Source organism: Alligator mississippiensis, chromosome 5 (genome assembly GCF_030867095.1).
Source record: "Alligator mississippiensis isolate rAllMis1 chromosome 5, rAllMis1, whole genome shotgun sequence".
Taxonomy (NCBI): domain Eukaryota; kingdom Metazoa; phylum Chordata; order Crocodylia; family Alligatoridae; genus Alligator; species Alligator mississippiensis.
In genome coordinates this window covers 187,867,560-187,883,338 of record NC_081828.1, presented here as the reverse complement: position 1 = coordinate 187,883,338, position 15,779 = coordinate 187,867,560, and positions in this window count along the sequence as shown.

The following is a 15,779-nucleotide window of genomic DNA, read 5'->3' as shown; positions in this document are numbered from 1 at the left end:
GGGGGGTTGAAGGAGGGAGGGGGCTGGGGGGGACCTCTAAGGGCCCCACCCCCTGCTTGCCCCCCAAGCCTCCCCGATCCCTTCCCTGCCCAGCCCTGCCCCCTGCCTGCCACCCAAACCCCCCTAATCCCTGCCCAGCCCCATCGGCTCCCAACCCCCCGATCGCTGCCCCCACCCACCCCAGCATCCCCACAATAAAAAACCCAAATCTTGGCGCCTACTGCCAGTTCCACCTACCATCTGGGTCACTAGGGCCCTGCCCGCACAGAGCAGGGCAGGGTGACAGCCCCAGCAGCTCCTGCTGTCTCTTGCTGCCCAGGGGGGCTCTGCGAGTAGGCCCCAGGGTCCCCACAGCCCCTGCTTCTATGGCGAGTAAAGGCTTTTAAAAATATATATATATATCAATATATATATATATTTTTTTTTTTAAGTGCTGGTGCTTGGGGTCGGGGGGCAGCCATCAGGGGGCTGGGGGCACAAGTGGGGGATGGGGCCAGGCATTGCAGCCATCGAGGGGGCTGCAGGAGCTGGCAGGGGATGGGGAATGTGGGCTCTGCAGGGCGGGTGGTAGCCCCTACAGGGGCCATTTGGCCCCTGCTAGGGGGGGTGTTACCCCTGGTGTGGGGGGCAGCAAAACATATAGGTATTTAGAATTCATTTTATTATGATGCTAGAGACTCTGCTAGGCATCCAAATTACTTTAACACTGTAGATATATCAATAAAACATGCCCAACTGATCACTGTCTCTGTGTCTCACTATATATATCTATATGTAGAGAGAGAGTGGTCTTTTGTTTTAATTGTGGAAGAACATGGATTTCGGAGTATTTTATAGAGTGACTTTGGGATTTTTTTTATCAGGGATTTTTCAGTTTTCCAATAGGAAACACTAGAATTCCTGCTAGGGAGGCCAGTGGCAGGACCCTGCCTGCTCAGAGCTAGCATGTTGGACCCAGCTGAAGGTGGCTGACCTCCTGGCCAACTGGTTTGACAGTTCAAAGCAGGCCACCACGTTGGGAACCTCTTCCGGGCGATAGCTGCCCACATGGCTGGGCAGGGGCACACATGGCAGTAGTGCTGCACAAAGGTCAACCCTGCATCCACAACCCACTGCCATCTGGCTCAGAGGGGCAGATGCCTCTACTGACTGTGTAGTCCCCATCCGGGTCTGACAGGTGCGCAGCAGGTCACAGCCAGGCAGCAGCCCCCACTGCCAGACTGCTGCAGTAGATAAAGTGTGCAGGGAACTCTCAGGGCTGCTTCAGCAGTCCAGGTGGCACAAGGGCTAGTGTCCCATGTACCAATTGGCTGGGCCCCAGAAGCTCCTGTCTATTTGTAACATTCAAAATATTGTGGCCCCTAAGGCCCACACAGCTAACAAGTAGCCCCTATTGTATGGGGTCTAATGGGTGAATGCTACAACAAAATACTTGGGACAACTAATGAAAAAAAATAGGATAGGAGTATTGTGTGGGTCAAAGGGTCAAAACGTGAAAATAAGTGTGCCTGGGGGGACACCGAGCAGAGCCCCCCAGGCTGCACCCACTGGTTGTCAAAGGCATCTGAGGGGGGGCAACAACGTGCAGCAGAGGATCCCCCCATGGGGGGGGGGAGGGAGCAGCAACATCCCAATGCAGGAAGGGGCGTTGCCACCTTACTCCTAAAAGCTCTGAGACCAAGCAAGCAGCTAGCAGTAACCAGGGGCAGGAAAGGGCCTGGCCATCTTCTCCCCACAAGCTCCTGAGACAAAGCTTGCAGCAGCCTGGGACAGGAAGGGGAGCGGCCAACTTCCTCCCAGAGGCTACTCCCTCAGAAGCTCCTGTCTATTTGTATCTTCCGGAGATCATGGGCCTTAAGGCCCACCTAGTTACCTAATAGCCCCCACTACTGTGTGGGGCCAAAGTTTCAAAGATACTTTTTTTTTTTTTTGGTGGGACAACTAAGGAAGAAAAAGGTAGGAGTGACATGTGGGTTATACGTTCAAAATGTGAAAAAAAAAGTTTGCTGGAGGGGGACACCAAGCAGAGCCCCGCTGAGTCACACCCACCGGTCCTCAAAGGCATCTAAGGAGCCAATGGATGCCACCGACTGGTGCTCTGCCCGGAAACATGCATGGACAAGGGAGAGGAAAGTGGCACCAGTCTCTGGCCATCTTTCTGGCCAGAGCCTCCTTCCTGGTCAAGTACAGGGCCCACTTGGCCAGGGCCAGGAGCAGGTTTACCAGGAGGTCCCGGGACTTGGTAGGGCTGCAGAGTGCCAAAAAAAGGCGGGGGGTGAAATTCAACCAGAACCTCAAGAGGAGGTTCTGGAGCTGGAGGTGGAGGGGCTGCAGCCTGGCACACTCGAGGGTCGTGCACCAGGGTCTCCCTCTGCTCGCAGAAAGGGCAGGAGACTGAGGTGTCTGTGAAGCTCACCACATACACACTCATGGCAATGCCTCCATAGAGGAGCTGCCAGCTGAGGTCCCCAGTGGCTCGTGGGATGAGGGTGGAGTACAGACTCAGCCACTGGGGTGCCCCAGCCATGCCCTTGCTCAGCAGGTCCTGCCACTTGGTGTCTGGGTGAGATGCAAGGGCGGCATGATAGACAGTGCAACACACAAGCGTGTAGAGGTGGCAGCGATGGACAGTGGAAAAGCGGACCTGTCTGGCATCCTCCAGCTGGCTCAGGTGGTGGAGCAGGGAACGCCGTGAAGCTGGGTGAGGCGCCAGCCCCACGACAAACTCTGGTGGGCTGGAGGACAAGGGGTTGGGGGTGCCACCACCACACAGGACCTGGTCAAAGGCAAGGGTGTCAAGAGGTAGGGCAGATTTCACCTCCCGGACCAGACAGCAGGTTGCACGTGTTGTGGGTAGACCCATGCACTGGGCCAGTGTGGCGGAGTCCACCCACTACTGCCTATTGTAGTACAGGAGGTCTCCAATACGGGTGACACCAGCCAGGATCAACCTCTCTCACAACCGGGGCACCTCTGCTGTTGGCACCTCCAACTGGGAGTTCCAGAGGAGGGGTTCAAGCAGGTCAGCACTCTGGGTGACTGTTGCGGGGGACCTGGGGGCAGAAACCAGCCTCCAGGCCCAGAAGAGGTCCTGGTAGAAATCTGGCAGCCCTCGCAGGTCCTGCAAGGAGAATCCCCGCAGGCTAAGGAGCTGCCAGTTGCATCAGAGCCCCCAGAAGTGGCGGAGGAAAGCATGCCCCAGGTGGCCCCATGCTGTGTGGCCACTGACACTGTATAGCAGTCACTGTAAGGCCTGTAAGGTGGAAAGCCAAGACCTGACTGCGCAGGCAAACCAGGCCCTGGCTGCCCTCCCACAAGGGGAGGATTAGGACCTCTGCAGTGACCCAGTGCCATCCCAGCCAGAAAAACGTCAGCACCCATCTCTGGAGTCCAGCCAGGACCTCAGGGGGCAGAGGCAGGGTGTGTAAGCAGTGCCAGAGCATGGACAGGACCAGCTGGTTCAGCACCAGCACTCTCCCATGCAAGGAGAGACATCTCAGGAGCCCTGCCCATGCACAGAGCTGCTCCACCACACTTGCCTCCAGCTGGTGCCAGTTCTCCAGCAGGGAGGGGGTCTGTGGGGGACAGGTAGACCCTCAAGTAGAGCAGCAAGCCTGTGCTCTAGTGGATCCCATGGAGCGCGGGTGGGAGGGAGCCCACCTGCCACCCGTCACCCATTTCCAGGCCAAAGCTCTTGACCCAGTTGACCCGGGCAGAGGCCGCCACTGGTTACAATGCCTGGCAGGCCTCCACCTGTGCCAGGTGACAGGACCAGCTACACCACCGGCTCCTGGAGCATCAACCCCACCACCCACTTCTGCAGGAGATCAAGGAAGGGTTCCAGGGCTAAGGCATACAGCTGGCCTGACAGCAGGCAGCCTTGACGCACCTCTCTCCTGAATGGGATGGGCTCCGTCAGGGTCCAGTTGAGCTTGACCAAACATTCTGCAGAGGTGTATGGCACCTGGAGAGCCCACACAAAGCGGGGCCCAAAGCCAAAGGACTGTAGTGTGCCTGTAAGGTACCCATGATCCATTCTGTCAAACGCCTTCTCTTGGTCCAGGGACAGGAGGGCGAAAGACAGGCCCTCCTGGCATGCTAGCTCCAGGAGGTCCCAAAACAGGTACAGGCTGTCAAAGATGGAACATCCAGGCAGGATGGATCACATCTGTCAACACGGACCACAGGTGCAGTGAGAAGGCCTTCACTACCACCTTGTAGTCCATGCAAAGGAGGGACATGGGACACGAATTCCTTAGGTCATGGGGATCCCCCTTCTTCGCCAGGAGGGTCAGCACAGCCCTCTGGCACAACAGGGGGAGTTCCCCACTTGGTCAAATTTGGCCCAGACCGCAGCAAGTTCCGGGCCAAGGAGAAGACCCGGTAGAACTCCATGGTGAGCCCGGCGATGCCTGGCACCTTGTTGCCAGGCAGCAGGTGGAGGACAGCCGAAAACTCAGCCAGGGAGAGGAGCTTCCAGCCGATCCTAGTCGCCCACACTGGCTTGCAGAGTCCCTCCCATAAGGTCTGACAGGCTTCAGCATCAGTTGGATCCAGAGAGAAGAGCTCTTCATAGAGGGAAGAGCTGCCGCATCTCACCTGGATCTGTGAAGGGGGTGCCATCACCCACCAGAAGGCAGGTGATGTACTTCTTGGCCCCCCACCTCCTCTCCAGAGCATAAAAGAAACAGGAGCCATGGTCCATCTCCCAAATGAGCTGGACGTGTGAGCAGACAAATGCATCACGGGCACAGTGGTTCCCCGGAGTACAAAGCGCTTTCCGCCTCTCCCAACACTCTCTTCAGAGGGACAGGTTGGTTGGATCGGTGATCAGGCGCCTCTCCAATTCAAGCACTTCCGGCTCAAGCTGCTCCTGGACTGCCTCCCTCTGCCGGGTACACCTCCCCCCCCCCCCCCCCCAGTGTAGCTGCGGCAAAAAAGCTGGATGCGCACCTTCCCCGTATCCCACCATCTCCGAGCCAAGGAGAAAGCTGCCTGTTGCTCCCGCCAGGCCAGCCAGAACTCCTGGAAGGCCTCCCTGAAGCCCACATCGTCCAGCAGACTGGCACTGAAATGCCAGTAGGCTGACCCCGGATGCCCAGGCCCTAGCATGGCCTGGGCCCAGACAAGGTGGTGATCACCCTGAAAGGGGTCGGCCAGATGCCAGAGAAGTGGGCCCGGGCAAAGTGCAGCAAAGAGATAGAAACCCGGTCCAACCTGGAGTAGCATGCCTGCTCCTCCCCCACCTTCACATAGGTGAAGGCAGGGGGAGTCAGTAGAGTGACAGGCACGCCACATGACCACCAGGGAGTAGTCCATTAGGATCTCCCTAAGGACGCCCACGGCGGCCTGGATCCACTCCCTGCCTGACTGGTCTCGCACATCTAGGGTGATGTTGAAGTCCCCGCCAAGGACCAGGCACTTGCAAGGGTTGAGGGTGCCGATGTATGTGTTCGCCTGGCGGAAGGAACCCGCCAACTCCGGGTCCCTTACAGGGGCATACACATTCAGAAGGTTCAGGACCAGCACCTGCACCCGGACCCGGAGATGTAGCAGGAGGCCCAGCACCACCTCAATGTCCTGGAGAACCTCCGGTTGCAGGCCTGGGGAGAACAGGCTGGCCACCATGCATGAGGTGGCTGAGGTGACTAAAAAAGACCCTGCCTCCCCACTCCAGCCACCAATTTGGCTCATCCACTGGAGTCATCAGGGTCTCCTGCAAGAATACCATGGGGTACCCCCCCTCCTGAAGGAAGGAGAGCACCCGGCACCTCCAGAGACCCTTCCTGCAGCCGTGGACATTGAAGGTCACGATCTTAAATGATCTCAAAGCTGAGGGGGGTGGAGTAGATGGTTCAGCAGGGGCCCTGCACATCTCAATACCCGGTGTGGGGCCAGCCGGTTTGCGTGGCGCCCTCCCATATGTATAGAGGGCATCTATGAAGCTGTGGGCCTACTTATAGATCTGGGAGTTGCAGCTTTCGAGCCTCTTGCTTTCTGCCCCCCCACGCCCTAACACTGGTGAGGAGGCTGTCAAAATCTCCCCAGCAGTCCAAGGATAGCTGTACCTTGCTGGCAGACCGCCAGGTGTAGTCATGGTCAAGAATTACAAGTAGCTCATCCCTGGGGATCACTGGGACCGACAGGTCTGCAGGCTCCACGTAGTCTCCTGGTTCTTGGCCATCCTTCTCCTCCTGGTCCTGGGGCTCAAAGGGCTCTTCTGGCATCATTTGAGCCCCCCAGTCTGCTAAGACCCCAGATTCTGGTTGTTATAGGGAAAGCTCTGCAGTCTCCTGGGACAGGGGTAGGGGTAAGGGTGGGGCTCCTTCATAAAATGGTGGGGTAGAGCTGGAGCCCTGAGGGATCTTTGCAGGGTCTCCAATGAGATTGAACCATTGATTAGGGGACTCTACCACGACCCCCTCTGGTGCAGGACTATGGGGTAGGCTGGAGGTGAAGTTTTCCTGGGAGGGGGAAGGAAGAGACCCACCAGGGCTGGGTGGCTCTGGCATCTGCCTTGGGGTCCTGGGAAAGGGCACCTCCTTCCTCAGAATTCACCAGGGTGAGCCCCAGAGCCTCTGTATCCCCTAAATCAGAGGGAGGAGGCTCTGCCACCAGGCCTTCCTTTGAGCAGGCCTCAGCCTTGGCGCCTGTGGTTTCAGGGGGTAGGCCTTGGTCAGCAGAATGAAGGGCTTCCCCCAAGGGCTCCTGTTCAAGACTATCTAGCAGCCCTGAAACCTCCTCCGTGGGGATCACCTGTTTGATCTTTCCAGGGGGTGGGGTTTCAGGCACAGCTGGGGAGGCCCCCGGAGGCTGAGCTGCTCCTTCCCACCCCCCCTGTGGTGGTCTTGGGAGGGGGAGAATTCTCCATGTCAGAGGGCTCCAGCTGTGCCTGGGCCTTCCTTTTGCCTTTTCGCCCAGAGCGGACCTGCACCCACTCAGCCATGGGGAGGTCCTCAGGTGGACAGGCTCCAGTGAGAGAAGGTGAGGGTTGATGGGGTGGGGCAGACACAACAGGGGTATGACTAGGGGAAGAGGGCCCTGCTCCCTCTCTTCCCCTGGTTGCTGCTGTCCTCCCTGGAACTCCACCGAACTTGGTTGGGGGGCAGGGTCCCTTGAGCTCACGGGGGGGGGGCACCCCTTTTTCCAGTGGGACCTGCAGATGCCCTCCCCGCCTGGCCCATGGGGCACTCATGATGTGAGTGCCCTGGCACATGGCACCGGAAGCACCACAGGTCCCCCGGTGTATAGAAAATCCTCACCAGGGCCCCCTGATAAAGAATTGCCAGGCACCCCTCAGCCTCCAGTCGTGCTCCCTCTGCCAGCTGGATCATGACCTAGCTTCAGAAAGAGCGCACGTGGCGGAGGCCAGGGTCTCGGCCCCTCGGCGAAAGGGCCCCACCAGGGAGATAACTCTCCCCATGGTTTGGAGCTGGGGGAGCAAGGCCCAATTGGAGGTATAGGGAGGGATGGAGCTGAGGACCACCCTGGTCCCCAGCTCTTCTAGAGGCTCAAGGGGGACGTACTCACCCTCCACCATGGGCCCCCTCTCCACCACCTTTTGTGTAGCGGCCTTCAAGGCAAGGAAAAAGACCCCCTTGCCATGAAAGTGGGAGGCTGCCATGATCTTGGGGGCCCCCACTACCCGAGCCAGGGCCTGCACCCAGGTCTTAAAGTGCAGGTTCTTCCACTTAGGCAGTTGGCACTTCACCCCATCCCTGCGGGTGAGTGCCAGAAAGGGTGCCCCACTGACCGAGCTGGAAGGGCCGGCAGTGGAGGGTCTAGGCCCCCTGGCTTTGGGTTTCCCTGCAGCTGCCTGTGCATAGCTACGGTTCCCCGCCCAGCGACCATGTTGGTGGGGCCTGAGCTAGGGCCAGGGCCAGGCTGAGTGGGCTTGCTGGCTGGTGTAGTGCACCTGATCCCCTCAGGTGCTGGTGGTCTAGGCTTCAGGGCAGGGCCCTTGCCCTTCCCAGCCCCATCTGTGGAAGAGGCTGAAGAGGAGCCCTTCCCACTGCCCTTGCCCTTGATCCCTGATGATGGGAGAGGGGGCTTGAAAACCCCTAAGGGGGGGCGGCCTGGCCAGGGGTGACCCCCTGGCCCTGTTGGCTCCCTACCAGAGTCCCACCTGCTCCTGCAGTGGAGGTTGCAGGCTTCTCCACCCCTGGAGGAGGTTGGTTGGACTCTGCCTCCAGGCATGCATCCCCTTGGGGGCTTGGCTGGGATCCACCCCCATAGTGGGGGCGGAGGGTAGCTCTGTGGGGGTATCTGCCCCCACCCCCCCGAAGGTTCCTGCCCTGCCATTGTTTCACATGAGGGCAGGGAAGACAATAAAGAAAAACAAAACATCCCGCGGGGCTGGTGAATTTAGTAGGGGCAGGCTGGGGTTGTGGGGCAGGAGGGGGATAGGGAAGAAAGGGGTTGAAGCTCACTGAGCCACAGCTCCACAGGAAAAAAAAAATGGGAGGCCTATGCTTTGAGAATGTGGGGAGAGGGGAAAAAAAACCCAAAAACCACACACACACATGGGCTGGGGAAACTCAAGCCGGCTTACTCAGCCACACAACAAACACCAGGTCAGGGGGAGTGGATCACAGGACTTACCACACAAGGGCAAAAAACACACAGGGAAGGCTGCTGAGGCAGGTGTAAAGGATGGCTGGAGCAGTGGAGGGGCTTTGTTTGTAGAAGATCTGTCCAGAATCCCCTCAGGCCTCCAGCCATGCTCAGCAACAGAGCAGTTGGCAGAAAGACAAATCAGATGCAGTGCAGTGACTCGCATCATGAGCTGTGGGGGAGGGTAGGAGCAATCAGTCAATTAGGAAGTGATCCAGTGCAGGTGTAGTGTCAGGTGGTACAGCAGGGCATCTCCCTCTCCTCAGAGAAGGCAGCAGCAGAAACAATAGCAGCAATAATGGTAGGAGCCGTCCAGTTCAGCCATTCAGGGTGTGCCTCTGGTGAAAGTGGAGGTGAAGGTGGGAGTGGCCTGCCAAGGAAGCTGGGGCAGACAAGGCACCTTTAGTCTCTGGCAGTGATGGTGGAGGAGGGGCCCACAGGAAGCGCAGTCTCCCTCCCCAGGCTGTCCCCCAACCATGGCTTGGCAGCGGGCTGGGCAGCAGGCCAGAACAGGGGTGCAGAAGCTGGGGTGCAGTGCAGTGCAGTGGCCCCCTCCCTGAGCATGCAGCAAAGGCCCCCCCTTGAGAGGGGGGGGAGCAACAACAGCAGCAGCCCAAGGCAGGAGGGTGTGCAGCCAACTTACTCCAAAAGCTCTGAGACCAAGCCAGCAGCTAACAGTAGCCAGAGGCAGGAAAGGGTCTGGCCATCTTCTCTCCAGAAGCTCCTGAGACCAAGCTTGCAGCAGCCTGGTACAGGAAGGAGTGTGGCTAAATTCCTCCCCCAGAAGCTCCTGAGGGCAAGTAGCCCTGAGCTACTTGCCAGGGCAGCTTTTTGTACTGATGGAGCCAGGACAGGTGCTGGCCCTGGGCTCTAGCTCCCCTTGGCTACAGATCCGGGAGGAGCCAAGCCGGGTTATTTTGCCCCAACTGGCACAATTTGCTACACAACAAAGTGCATGTCCGGGCATGTGCGCTGAGACAAAAAGCCCCGGCTCAAATTTGTACTGCTTCTATTTGAGCTGCTGCAAGCGCACATGCTTGCATGTGTGGATGCGCCCATGATGTGCATTTGAAAACAGAATTTTACTCTCACAAACTTATTGTATCCTGTATGTTAAAAAACTGAAAACTTTTTTGCTGGTTTTAAATTATCAAAATGAACATGAGCCGGCAGTGTAACGAGGCCATCAACAAGGCCAATTGCACCTTGCCGTGCATTAGCAGGTGCATGCCTAATAGAACAAAGGAGGTGATGCTCCCCCTCTATGCAGCACTGGTCAGGCCACAGTTGGAGTACTGTGTTCAGTTTGGGGCGCTGCACTTCAAGAGGGACACAGGGAATCTTGAGAGGGTCCAGAGGAGGGCCACTCGCATGATTAGTGGCCTTCATGATAGACCTTACGGGGGGAGGTTGAGAGAGCTGAATCTCTTCAGCCTTCACAAGAGACGGCTGAGGGGAAATATTGTAGCTGCCTATAAATTTATTAGGCGAGGTCAACGGGGAATAGGGGAGGCGCTGTTTACTAAGGCGCCCTAGAGAGTGACTAGGAATAATGGGTGTAAACTAGTTGAGAGTGGATTTAGGTTAGCTATTATGAAGAAATTTTTCACAGTAAGGGTGGCCAGGATCTGGAATGGGCTTCCAAGAGAGGTGGTGCTATCACCTAGCTTGGAGGTCTTCAAGAGGAGGCTGGATAGTCACCTGGCTGGGGTCATCTGACCTCGGTCCTCTTTCCTGCCAGGGGCAGGGGGTCGGACACGATGATCCATTGTTGTCCCTTCCAACTCTACAATCTATGAATCTATAATGAAGCCGCATGAATCATAGAAAATTAAGATTGGAAGGCACCTCAGGAGGTCATCTAGACCAACTTCCTGCTCAAAGCAGAACCATCCCCAACTAGATCATTCCAGCCAGGGCTTTGTCAAGACAGGCCTTAAAAACCTCCAAGGATGGATATTCCACCACCTCTCTAGGTAACCTGTTGCAGTGCTTCACCACCCTCGTAGTGAGAGTTTTTCCTAGTATTCGACTTAAACTTCTCTTGCTGCAACTTGAGACCTGTGCTCCTTGTTTTGTCATCTGTCACCACTGAGAACAATGTAGCTCCATTCTCTTTGAAACCACCTTTCAGGTAGTTAAAGGCTGCTATCAAATCCCCACATAGTCTTCTCTTCTCCTGACTAAATAAGCCCAGTTCCCTCAGCCTCTCCTTAGAAGTCATGTGCTTCAGTCCCCTAACCATTTTTGTTCCCCTCCACTGGACTCCAACTTGTTCACATCTTTTCTGTAGTGGGGGGGCCCAAGACTGGACACAGTACTCCAGATGTGGCCTCACCAGTGCTGAATAGAGCGGAATAATTACTTCCCTTGATCTGCTGGCAATGCTCCTACTAATGCAGCCCAGTATGCCATTAGCCTTCTTTGCAACAAGGGCACACTAATGACTCATATCCATCTTATTGCCAATTGTAACCTCCTTTTTTTCAGAGTTGCTGCTTAGCCAGTTGATCGCAAGCCTGTAACAGTGCATGGGATTGTTCTGTCCTAAATGCAGGATTTTGTACTGGTCCTTGTTGAACCTCATGAGTCTTCTTATGGCCTAATCCTCCAGTTTGTCTAGGTTCTTCTGAATCCTAGCCCTTCCCTCCAGCATATCTACTACACCCCCCCACCCCACCAGCTTGGTGTTATCCATGAATTTGCTTAGGGTGCAATCCATCCTATCTTCCAGATTGTTAATGAAGATATTGAACAAAACCAGCCCCAGCCCGACCTCTGGAGCACTCCAGTTGATGCTGGCTGCCAACTAGACATTGAGCCACAAATCACTACCCGTTGAGCCTGATGATCCAGCCAGCTATTTTTATTACAGCATGAATGCAGATTCTATATGCACAGGATATCGGGGACAGCCACATGGAGGCCATATGCCTCTTCATTGGCTCTGACTCCTGGTCTAGTCAGCACTATCAGAACCATACTACCAGGAAGTCCCCGTTTGTGATGATGCCACAGCTAAGTCTTTATTTCCTGAATATAAATCATTTCCTTCTGGAGGAGCAGCTGCTTAGATATTTGTAATTATTTCACATTGGTATTTTTAAAAAATATACGATTTCGTCATGCCTGACTTCAAAGAGATGTTCAGAGTTGATGGCCAGTGAAATATTATATGCTAGTGCAGTCTGAATTTTTTCCTTATTCTCCAATGCTTACATTGACAGTTGTTATCAGACTAGTTCAGAGAACTTCAGTGATAAAATTATTATAGTACATGTATTAAATATTGATCTTATTTTTTTCTTTTGTGCAGTTCTGTTTTGTCAGTGATGTGTCAATACCTGATGAGCAATGTAATAAAAATAAATTGCTTGAAAACAGCACTTCTACTACTATTGTTCTCAGCCTGTGGACAGGACTTCCATTGCCATTAATGATTTTGCACAATTACTGAGGATAGATTGTTTCAAACTCTTTAGGGTATTGCACAAGGCTGTAGTGAGTTCTAAATCCAAGACCTTGTATGAACAAGCTCTATTAAAGCCACAGTTCACAACACTCAATTCTGGTGAAATAGTAGCTGGACATCTACAAATAAATAATCAATTTCTAAAGCCTGAATTTTATTCCAGCACAAGGATAGTTTAATTATTCTGCGCAACTGTGGAATGGAATGTATCTATCAACCTAGACTGAGGAATACAAAAATAGAAACAACAATAATTCACATATTTCCAGTCTGACCAGAGTTGGCACCTGAAAGAAGTTTTCATGTTCTTGATTACCATTCTCTCTCTTTCTTTCTTTTCAATTATGACTTCAAGATCCCTCTCTGCCTCCGAGCTGCTGAGAAGGACACTCGCCAGCCTATAGGTGTGCTGGGGGTTCCTCCTTCCCAGGTGGAGTACCTTACATTTATCTTTATTAAATTGCGTCCTATTTCTCTCTGCCCATTGATCCAACCTGTCCAGGTCAGCCTGAATCTGCTCCCTGCTCTCTGATGTACTAATTTTACCCCATAACTTGGTATCATCAGTGAACTTGGAGAGGGTGCTCTCCACGCCCTCGTCCAAATCGCTGATGAAGATATTGAATAATATCAGTCCGAGGACCGAACCCTATGGGACCCCACTGCCCACCTCCCTCCAGGCCGAGAAGGAACCATCCACCACCGCTCTCTGGGTGCGGTCCCTAAGCCAGTTGGCCACCCACCTGACCATGTAGGCATCCACTCCACAGTCTGCTAGCTTCCCAATGAGGATAGGGTGCAAAACTGTGTCAAAGGCCTTCCTAAAGTCAAGAAGATGACATCAGCCTCAGCTCCCGCATCCAGGCAGTGTGTAAACTGGTCATAGAAGATATGCTGGAGGGAAGGGCTAGGATTCAGAGCAACCTAGACAAATTGTTCTGTCCTAAATGCAGGACTTTGTACTGGTCCTTGTTGAACCTCATGAGTCTTCTTATGGCCTAATCCTCCAGTTCGTCTAGGTGATCCGGATTAGATTTAGGGATGGTTCTGTATAACTTTTCCCCACAGGACAGCAAACAATGTGGAATAAGGTGGGAAGAGTTCTATGAGGGAATTGTCACAGAGATTTCATTCCATCATAGTTCTTTTATGTAGGTTTTATAACATAAGGCTTGATATGTCCATTTGCACAGTTTTAATAATCAGCCATCTGTGGCTGGCCAACTTTATTTGAACAAGTCATTGTGCCAGTGACTGTTCTGCAGTTTAACAGGTTCTAGCTAGATCCTCCTAATCCAGTCTGCCCATTGCATTGATCCTGGCTCTGAATTAAAGGAGTCTTTCTACAGCTGACTTATGCTGAACATGGCTTATGGTCTTCAAGTATCATCTATTTGTGCCTTTGTCCTGTATCTTGCTCCTGTCCTAAGTCTTGGTCTTTGACTCCTGTTTCTTGGCTACTGACCTGATTCCTTATGCTTTGCTCTTGACTTTTACCTTAATATTCTGGCCCCAGACCTTCAGCGCCTGACCTCAGATTTGCCCCTAGATTTGTCTCCTGTTTCTGCTCCTTGATTTCCCAAGTTTAGACCTGTAGCAGTCAAGCCTACCAAAGTTCCTTGAGCCTGCCTGTTGCTCTTACCCTTTTTGATTTGGCTTTCGTGACCATTGATCTCTTGCTAACTTCAAATCAATCACTAGGGCACTTGGTTCCAGACATTAGTCTGAGCTACAATTATTGGTTGTGACAGCAAGAAAGCCAGGATCTAATTTTTTATTGACATGTTTTTCATAGAAAACAATAGAGCTAGTGATTTCAATACTAAAGAAGGTGAAAACTCTTCCTTTTTACCCTGGTTATGCCAGTGTAGGGACAGTAAGCAATCTTACTGTACATAATATAATGAAATATATGGTGGCCCCTGGTTCATGGCCACTACAAAATAGGTTAATATCTTAACCACTACCAATTCAGACATTTATCTTAACAGCTGCATATACATTTATATTAACAGCTGCATATAAAATGGCTGCTGAGAACAAGAAAAAATAAGACACAGAAGATTCAGTACCTCAGGCACATCAAAATAACAAAAACAGCAAATTTAGATTGACTTCCAATTCTCTTATCTCTCATATACCCCAGAATTCTGAGCTATTGTAGGAATAATATTTGCAGTAATTTGGTGGCAAATTCCAAACACACAGAAATGATTGCTGAAGACTCCAAGTGCAGCAAAACCAAAATGTTATTCTGCTAGAAAGTAGGCAGAGTATGTGCTACTATGGAGCTCTGTTCCAAAGAGTTTCTTTGCATTGAAGAACACGGAGGACATTGCCCAGAGCTGTTCAGCTAGGCAAATGGGCCAGAGCCAGAATGAGTGTTTCAGCAGAGCAGCTATAGAATGCCTCTGTGGCTTAGAATTAAAGAGTACAGAAAGTGGCAATTTTTGCCTGATCTGGCCATGGAAAGCAGTTTCTTGCCATGGCCAAACACAGTGCATGGCTGCAGACAGCTTCAAAAATAGCTGATCAGGTGAAAATCTGACTCCTCATTGCATGAGGGATCAGATGAAGATATTTCAAAACAGTGTATTCTGTAACTTTTGTCTGCGCTGCCTTCCAGCCTGTTGTAGCAGCTGGGCAGAAGCTGCTAGGCGCAGGCAAAAAGCAGCCACCTTCCCCTCACTGCTGCCAGGCCCTCCTTGCTACATCCACCTGGAGCCCAAGCCCAGGCTTCCCTGTGGCTCCTCTCCGCTACTGTCACTGCTGCCTCCAAGCCACCCAGCAGTGGCAGTGGGAAGGAGCCACAGGACAGCCCAGGCATGGGCTCTGGGTGGCTGCAGCAAGCAAAGCCCAGCAGTGGTGAGGGGGAGGCAGCCGCTTTTCCCCATGTCCAGCAGCAACTTTTGCTCAGCTGTCACCACTGCTCGGAGCTGGGGTTGGGGCTATGCATGTGGATTCTGGCTGGTCCAGAGCTGGTCTGCTCCAGCCAGGACAAGTTCAGAGTGGACATGCGGTGGGCCGGGGTTGGGGCTGGAGCTGTTGGCATCAGTAGTGGGGAGGAACTGCAGAACACGTGGGCTCTGGGCTGTTATGTGGGACAAGGGAGTGCTGACTGGTAGGGCTGTGCGAAGCTTCGGGTGGCGATTTGATTCAAAGGAGATTCAGCCCAATTCAGCGGGTGAATCTCTGAATTTGAATAGAAACAGGGAACCAATTAAAAGGTTCGAATCGATTCAAAGCTCTCCGAATCTTCAGAGAAGATTTGGAGGGCTTTGATGATTCAGATAGTCCCCAGTAGCTACTGCAGGGAGCTGCAGGCAGACTAGGAGCTGGTAAGTAGGGGGTGGGGGGGGCTGAGGGAGGGGACCATGGGGGGACCCCTGCCAGGCCCCATCTCCTGCCTGTTCCCCCAGCCCCCACTCCTGGTGCTTAAAAAAAAAAGCCCCACTAACCAGGTGCTGCTGGGCGGGGGACCATCTCCACTGCCCCCTACTGCCCCATGCTGCATGGGGGGCTCTGCACAAGTCCCCCTGATCCCTCCCCTCGCTCCCCCGCACCCCATGCCTGACCCGCCCACCCCAGCTCCGGCCCTTTAAGAAAAAAAAAACCAAGCAAACAAACAAAACGACCCCGGGACTCACCAGCTCCTGCAGTGGCCTCGGGGGAGCTCGTGCAGAGCCCTCCATGT